Raw genomic sequence first — 9,335 nt, 5'->3', positions numbered from 1 at the left:
ATGGACTCACTTGTTTATATCAACATACATATCAACATGAATATGGCAATGATTTATTACACTTAAAATGTTGCATATACAATCTTTTATATATAAGCATCATTTATATGTTCCCTGTGCGTGTCGATTGTGCTTATTGATGTGTGTGGAGTTCAGTGCATTCCTCACTGTATCTGCATCTAGCTAATGTTCATTTTCTAACCTTTTATTTTATTCCCACTGAGGTTTCTTGCACCCAAAATACATGCATTGCACCACAGGGAATTCTGGATAAAAGCATCCAACACGTGCCGAGTTGCAGACTGTACATGCATTCTGCGTGCATTCTGCGAATTTCTGTTGTGCCTGTGTCCTTGCATGTTTTCCAGTTCTTCAGTCATTGTATACAGTGTGTCTCCTCTGTATGCATCAGTGTTTTTGAATTTGTTGCACTGCACTCCATATATATTGCATTTATCACTTTTCTTATCATTGGGCATCTGGTTTATTTGCAGTTATATCTGTTTCTATGTAAAATAACAACATTAGATGAGTGTAAGTGTAAACAACAAGCTACATATTCCCACATCTGGAAGCTGCCCAGTCAAACTGCAGTCTGGTCTTTTGCCCACTGAGCAGCTCCACTGGAGCAGTTGGAGGTTAGCAACAGTAACTAGGGAGGCACATTCATCCTGTCAGTCCTTACATTAAAAAGGCACATTTGAAATTTGTATACATAACCGTATAGTACGTGATTTTCTGCCGCTAGGGGTCTCCATAGGGGTTTCCCAATCGAAACACAGACTGTTGATGACGTTGTTTAGTTGGGAGATGTAATCTTCATTGTAAACCACCATTGCCAATGAAAATATATCTATTCACGGACGAGTTAATGTATTGAAGTTTTATTCATGTTAGGTTTAGCTTATAATTGTGGTGTTAGCTGATGGTTAGCGAGCAAGCAAGCTAACATTACCCAGCAACTAAAACCACAATATCACAATATTTCACATGTCACTTTTTTCAGCACTGAGCAGAGCCGGCATGTGTGTATGCGTATGGAGCGTGTAGTAGAGCAAGTGAAAGAGCGACGGAGATTAGCTTTGGAGCGAATACCGACTAGAGGCATAGTGTGTCTCCCCAGTGCTTTCTGACCATGGTTGGAAAGCTGTAGCATGAAAAGTTAACCCTCTCCTTGGTTTCATGTTGTTAATGGAGAAGGAGAACTCGTAAATGAGTAGGGGGAAATGTTGTCTCGCTTTGCCAGACCCTCCTCCAAAGCGCGCTAGAGGAGAGTCTGGCTACTCCACATAGCATTCGGGGATGGAAGGAAAACGTGCTCTGGTTTATTGGCATTTCTTTAAACCAATCACAATCGTCTTGGGTGGTGCTAAGCACCGGAGAAAAGGTGCCACTGCAAAATAGGCTCGGAAGGAACTTGTTTTGGTGGAACGTGTAAGTTTAAAAGTTGTTTTAGTCATGCAACAGAAAACTCAGATTGGACAGATCTCGCTAGCTGTCTGAATTTACCTTGCAGAGATCTGAGAAAAGTCCTCATAAATCGACCAGAGTTTAAAATGCCAACAAAAAGGAAGCCCAAGAGAACAGATATCTGGTCTAAATGAGTGAAATCATTGAATAGCTGGTCTAAAGTATGAATACCTCTGTCGCTCCAGTGCTTACAAGCAAAGTATAAGTGTACATTGTGCCATATTGGGGTATTCACGTGCCATTTATTGGTGTAGCGCAGGTGCTCCTCCACCTGTTTAAAGTTGGCCAATGTGTTGGTGATAATGGGGCCATAGGTTAGCATACACTTTTTTGGACAAACACCTGCAAAGGCCAGATCTTGTAGTCTTAGACTTCCAATGAGGTTTTGCTCTATTCCTCTCCATGGAACTGTAGATGAGGGGTCCATCCACACTCTGATGGCCTGTAGCTGAAAGGCCTTGTGATACATTTTAAAGTTGGGGAGGGCCAGGCCTCCAGTGTTTATGTTACGTTACGGTAGAGTATTTTTGCATAGGTCGTTTACAGCGTTCTAAGCGGAGTGAGAAAAAAAAAGCATAATTCAAAAAGGAATTTATTTAAGTTCAACACGAGGCAAACAGTGATAGAGCAAGCTTTGCTAAAACAGTCATAAATATATAAAATAATTTATTTTACATTGCACAGTAAAACAAGGTCAGAGCCTAAAAACACAAAACAGGGGTATACATAAATTAGCGCAGTGTTCGTTTGTTGATGAAAAGTGCCCATCTCTATGGGCGAGGTTAAAGTTTGTAAAATGATAGGTCCTAATATGTCAAAGTACTGTAGTAGAAGTTCTGATAGAATTCCATCCAACCCCGGCATTTTTTAACGCTGATTTAAGTCCCTCTAATGTTATGGGTTGACCCAGTTCTTCTGCCTCCTCTGGGTCAAGAAGAGGCAGATTTAGCTCTTTTAGGAACTCCTGGCGCTGTGTCAGATCTGATCTCGGTCCGTGCGGATGATGTTGATAGTAGCTCTGGACTCGCTTTCTTTTAATTTCAGAGCCAGTAATTTGCTTGGTTTGCAACCATTAAAATAATAATTTTGCCTCACTCTGTGCATTATGAATTCAGACTGCTCTAGAGATTTACAACGTTCTTCCAACTCCGCAATCCTTGTCTCTCTTTTTCTCTTCAAAATGACCGCAAAGGAAGATGTGAAATCTTTAATAAATCCTTTAGTTGCTTGCCAAATGAATGCCGGGTCCGAAACTGAGTCAGTATCGATTGATATAAACTCAGCCATGTCATAGACTTATAAATGAAGTGAGAGGACGGCTGAAGCAGTTGTTCTCTGTGTCAGATATCGCCGCAGGTGGGATTACATTGTTGTTAGTAGTTTAAAGCCCTCACGCGATGTAGACGCCAAGTAGAACTTGTAGCCTAATAGTTATTGTGTTGTTGTATTTGTACGTTTTATGGATGCATGATGTTGAAACAAGGGGGCAGAAAATACAACTGAGGGGGCAAAGCCCCCTTTTGCCCCCTCGTGGCGCTCAGTGCGTGTAAGGCTACAGTGTAGGGTCCGGTTTAGGGTCCGTATCGACATATACCTACATACGTACCCACAGCGTCGATTTAACGCAGGACCATAAATTCGCCTTTACTGTGTCTATGTCCCTGAGGCTGTTGTCCGCTCTCATCCCGAAGAAGTCTCTTATCAGATGGACGTGAGGGAGTGAGGCAGACAGACTGAGGTGCGCTAGCTGGCTAACTTAGCATTGATTAGTCAACTACCCATACAGCTGACGTTACATGCCAAATGTAATCCTGGGTTAGCCCAGCGCTGCAAACGTGACACACTGTGTTAATCGTGGTTCTGTGACATTGTATGATTTACAATTACAATCTCTCTCACATCTGGAACAGTTCCCTCCTCCTTCAAAGTTGCCGCCATTACACCTATACTCAAAAAACCTGGCTTGGATCCTGACAACCCCAACAATTTCCGGCCCATTTCTAACCTACCTTTCCTATCAAAAATCCTGGAACGCTCTGTTGCCTCTCAACTAAAACATCACCTTCTTTCCAATCAGCTCTACGAAACCTTTCAGTCTGGATTCCGCTCTCAACACTCTACTGAAACTGCACTACTCAAAGTAACAAATGACCTCCTGCTTGCTTCTGACTCTGGTTCCCTCTCTATTCTCATCCTACTTGACCTCTCTGCCGCTTTCGACACCATTGACCACTCCATCCTTCTACAACATCTAAAAAATCTGGGCATCTCTGGTTCAGCGCTCTCCTGGTTCACCTCCTACCTCACCAACAGATCTCAATTCAAATCCATCAACAACTGTACGTCCCATACCATACCGGTCAATCACGGAGTCCCTCAAGGTTCAGTGCTAGGTCCTCTTCTGTTTATCCTGTATATGCTTCCCCTTGGACTTATCATTCAAAATCACGGACTCAAATTCCACAGTTACGCAGACGACACACAACTATACCTCAGCACTAGATCCATCACTCCTGCCACAGTATCAACCATCACAAAATGCCTCTCTGCAATAAAAACCTGGATGACTGCCAATTTCCTTAAACTCAACTACAACAAATCTGAAATCATCATCATTGGTCCAAAATCACTACTCGCCTCCTCCCAAGATTTCGCTCTCTCCATCGCTGGACATACAGTCAACACCTCACTCCAGATCCGAAATCTTGGTATCATTTTTGACCCCACACTCACTTTTAAGCCCCATATCCGTCATATCACCAAAACTGCCTTTTTCCACCTACGTAACATTGCTCGTCTTCGCCCCACCCTCTCGACATCTGCCGCTGAAACTCTCATCCATGCATTCATTACATCAAGACTTGACTGCTGCAACAGCCTCCTATATGGTCTCCCTTCATCTGTCTTACAAAAACTGCAATACGTTCAAAACTCTGCTGCTCGCCTCCTCACCCACACCGGTTCAAGACAACACATCACCCCTGTCCTTCAACAGCTTCACTGGCTCCCTGTACAACAGCGCATCCATTACAAAGTTCTTCTCATCACCTACAAAGCTCTCAATAATCTGGCCCCTCCATACCTCACAGACCTCTTACAGCACCATCGCCCCTCCAGATGCCTTCGCTCAGCAGACTTAAACCTCCTCAAACCCATCACCAAATCAACCCACCGAACTTTGGGGGACCGAGCCTTTGCAATAGCTGCCCCCACCCTCTGGAACTCACTCCCCATCCACATCAGAAACTCGGACTCACTGAACACCTATAAAAAACTGCTCAAAACTCACTTGTTTCAATTGGCCTATCCATAATTTACTTATCTTGTTTGTTTGTTTGTTTGTTTGTTTGTTTGTTTCTTTCTTTCTTTTGTTTGTAAAGCGTCTTTGAGTTCCATGTAAAGCGCTATATAAAACTTATGTATTATTATTATTATTATTATTATTACAATTACTCTCTAACACATCATCTGTTGTTTCCAAGATTCCCTGTGTTTTGATGGGCGTTAGAGCAACTAGAGGGGTAAAAGGTTACATGACACTATTGACAGGTGACCAAATGACATGCTCTGTGTTATTGAATAAAACGACTCTAAGATTCCTCTGGGTTTGAACATTGTTGAAAACACAATGTGCTGTAAGTACTCAACTAAACAAAATATATAACATAGGTAAAGTCGTTTTTAGACATTTTAATGCAGAAATATTACATATATCTTTAATTATTTTTTGTGAGCATAACACATTTGTGTGATTTTATGCAAATCGTTACGTGTGAGTGTTATATAGTGCCTTTTATGTTGTATGTTTGTTTTAGGTCCATCTGACTCTTTAATTGCCAGTCTATTGCATGTTTATCCCTCTTGGTACTGCTCTGATTACGTTGTGTGCTGCAGGTAGAGGTGTTTTTTCTTGTACAGCAAGTTGTACCTGTGACATATTGGCATGAGGAGGTCTTCTGCCCTCTTCAAGGGGGGGCAGATGGCACTCAAAGTACAGGGATTATACAAGGTTGACCACATCAGGTTAAACACACATGGACCATCATAGACACATAAACACAGCTGCACGCCAGTCAGATTATATGTATTCAATACCCTCAGGTCATCCGCTTTGATCTGAGGCTGTGTTTCCCTGTAAGGAAGATCAGCAAGGGGATGATAATGATGATGATGTTGATCTCAAAAGCCGGTGTATACGGATAGAAATAGGACAAACTGGCAGCAGATAAGGAGGCGGGAAGCAGATAAGAAAGGAGGAGGAAGATAAGGAACTAGGGAGAAGGATTTGCAGGTTTTAGTAACATATAACTCAATTCACATATTGCCGGATGATGACATATATTGCCGGATGATGACACGTCAGTGTTTGGGATCATATCCTGATGTTTAATTCCAGTTATTACTGTTTAATACTAACAGATGCCTCTGTTAATGCTGCTGACCTGCAACCTGCTCACCAAGACCTACGGTATGTGGCATTTGGTTACTCTTGAAGCTGGACTTGTGCATGTAGATTGAGAAAATGGAAATTATGTCATAATGTTTACTTCCCAGCCCATCCCAGAGTGAACATTATCCAGCGTCATGAAAACACGCTCATTGACTGTGACCTGCTTCCTAAACAGTGTTGTCTGCCACAGTTTATGTACATCAAAGTCTTACTGAAAACTGCTAGCTTGTTAACTAATTTGTATTTTGTACACATTATTTTAACCTGACTCCCCTAGATGGATTGCTTCGCATTTGCTCGGCATATCCATCTGGGAACTTTCCGCTGGAGAACTTTAGGGAAGGGGCGAAATTACTGGTTAGCTGATTGGATAAACCATCTGTCTATCACCCCCTATGTTGGTGATAGATGGGTCAACTCAACCAATCAGATCAAACTCTTGCCGAAACCAGTCGGGAGTAGAGCAAAAACAACATTTTCCTCAGAGAAAAGCCTCCAGTGCCGTTTTTTGCTCTTCTTTCAATGAAGGAATATTTTCTAATTCGGATAAAACTTGCACGATAGCTACGCTCATCTCATCCGTGGAAGCTGCCATGTTGTTTAGACTAAACAGTCGCTTCTCGTTGCGTCACACCTAAACCTGCCTCAAAACCAACGCTGATCGGTTGTTGGCGAACGGCTCCAAATTTTGTCAATGTCAAGATGCCAGACTGATCTGCGAGTAGAAAACTGGAGCTTGCGAGATCAGGACGGTCTCACGAGGCTAACATTATTTACCCTTTTTACACATTTTCTATGTTTTGAAAATGCAGCCACCTCTTTAATTGTGAGATATTCTGGTCTGCATGTAGCCCTGATTCAGGGTATTACCATTGTGGATCATAAATCCTTCGTATCCCAGTGGATGGCTGTCGGGGGGGAACCTGAACATTTCAGTCAATTAGGCATTCATAAAATATGAAGAGATTGTTGACCCTCCCCTATATTCTCGTCAAAGTTCTTCTGGTGAGTTGTAGTAGTTGGTGAAATCCTATATGTTGGAATTGGCATAAAGTATTCAAACAGCATTTACAGAAATTGTTGAGATAATTGAGTTATCTTAAGAAAACCTCAGCCTTTGGAAACTGGATCACTTACAGTAGGGCAGGAGGCAACCCCAAAGCATTGTGTAATGTGTCATCATTTTGAATGATTTTCACACATTCATTACAGTTACTCACTTCGAAATTGGCAAGCTTATCAGTGCAACCACAGACTGAGTGTGTTCAATGACGGACCTCAATTCTTGGCTCGGCCATTATTGGATGTTGGCTCAGCACTTTCCTTCCTACAGTATTTGAAATAAGACGCAGACTGCATGTCGTAGAGGACATTCTCTCTTGACCATTTTATTATGCACACATTATTATGCAGAACTAACAGTAAAGACACACATGGCACAACTCCCCCTAAATGTGATTTATGTCTGTCGACATTTAGGTGTAGTCGTATGGAGTGATCCGGTTGCATGAGAGCTCCCTCTGATGGCCAGAGAGAGAGAGAGAGAGAGAGAGAGAAGGACAGAGGGAGCAAATGAAAGATTAGGGACACACAAACACACACCAGAGTGAGCGGTATTACAGTTTGGCTGACGTTGCGGCTCTGAACTAAAAGATTTGCAGTGTGAAAGCACCTCTATTGTGCTTTTTAGTGTGACAGTATCCAGTAGGAATGTGAAGCTAACTGGTCTTTTTTTATACACAATAGATACCATCGAGTTCAGCGGGGACACCAGCCGCAGAGTTTAGAGCTGACGTACAAAAAAAAACGAGAAAAGAAACTGCAGCTTGTGTGTTGTAGTCTCAAACTAGCAAGAAAAAACTCCCAACTTGTACCGACAACAGTTAAATGGCAACATCAACAAAAAATCAGTTGCAGATAATTTTGTAAGGAAACATGTTACTTTTTTTATGTCTCATTTGAGACAAGATGCAATCTGTGTGTGTGTGCATGTGTGTGTGTGTAGTGGGTTTCTACAGGGTAGTTAGAGAGAAAAAGCTCTTGACACTGTTTGAACTGGTCTGTTAATCCTCAGCTCTTCAGGTGGTTTGTCCCCATGGAAGCAGTGTGTGTATTTCAGTGTGTGTGTGTGTGTGTGTTTAGGGGAAAGAGGTCAATAACCACAGAGAAGTGGGGATGGTGGTTAGTGTGTGTGTGTATGTGCGTGTGTGCGCGCCCGTGCATATGTGTGTCCCTGTCACGGAGGTATGGCTGCTGTGGAGCTGAATGACAATGGAGGCGGATGTGGACACGACAGGAAACTGGAACACGGCTCTTCAAAAAGAAAGAAGGAACCGAAAGAAAGGAAGGAAAGAGGAATAAAGAAAATGAGGGAAAGATTGCAATTGAGGAAGGAGATTGTTGTGTTACAGCAAGAAGGAGGAAGGAGAAAAGTAGAAGTGAAAGAAAAAAGAGGAAGAAAGGAGGAAGAGAATGGAGGAAAGAAAAAGCCGTTGAGGTACATTGACTCAGTTGGAGGAGGGAAAGCAAGATGGAGGGAGGGAACAGAGGAGGAGTCTGTGAAACGTTCTTTGATCTCTGTCTCGTTTAAGGGGAAAAAGGAAAGGAATTACAATGGGTGTGGGTGTGGGTGTGGGTGTGGGTGCGCGCCCATCCAACAGGCCTCCATCCTGGTTTGTCAAATCCTCGACAGAAGTAAAGTGAGGAGTTGAGTGTGTGTGTTCTTACATGTAATGTACTGTATGTGTGTGTACTTATAAGTGTGTGTATGTGTGTTGAGGCCTAGGCGGATGTTTTCTGAGCTCAGCAGCCGTGTCGGGGTAAGGACAGAGAGAGAGAGAGAGAGAGGTAGGTAGGTGTAAAAGGGAAAAAGAGGGTAGAAAAAAACCGTGTCCCAGGAATTTACAAATGAAAAGAGAAGGTTTTTCTCTTAATGCGATTAAATTTTTCCATTTCACCGCTTCCCCGGCCGACAGTTTCAGCTCTTTAGAAGCACAGAGCCGCAACGCAACGCTGTCTTCAAGACGGGGTGGCGGGGGGTGAGGAGGAGGGGGGAAGGGAGCTGGCAGGGGGTAAACAGGAGGGAGGCTGGCAGAAATTCTACATTTCGTAAACCACTTTGGCAGTGTTTCGTCTGGTTAACAGTCGTGCCAGTGCAGCGATTCAAGCTGAGTAATTAAATTGAGAAAGTGACAGACGGAGAGAGACATAGACAGAAAGAGAGGAAAAAATGCAAAAGGATTAACGCTGGATAGGCCGAGCATGTTTAGGGTAAAATGTGAAGGGGTTCATTTCAACTTTAGACTGTTCACATCATCATTAAACCAGGCGAGGATAATGCAATTTCAACTTGAGGAATTTCCTTTGGTTTAGTTTATTTGATATAGTCAGAAAAGTGACACTGTCACAGATACAC

This window comes from Perca fluviatilis, chromosome 5 (assembly GCF_010015445.1).
Source record: "Perca fluviatilis chromosome 5, GENO_Pfluv_1.0, whole genome shotgun sequence".
In the NCBI taxonomy this organism is placed as follows: Eukaryota; Metazoa; Chordata; class Actinopteri; order Perciformes; family Percidae; genus Perca; species Perca fluviatilis.
This window is presented reverse-complemented; position numbering follows the sequence as displayed.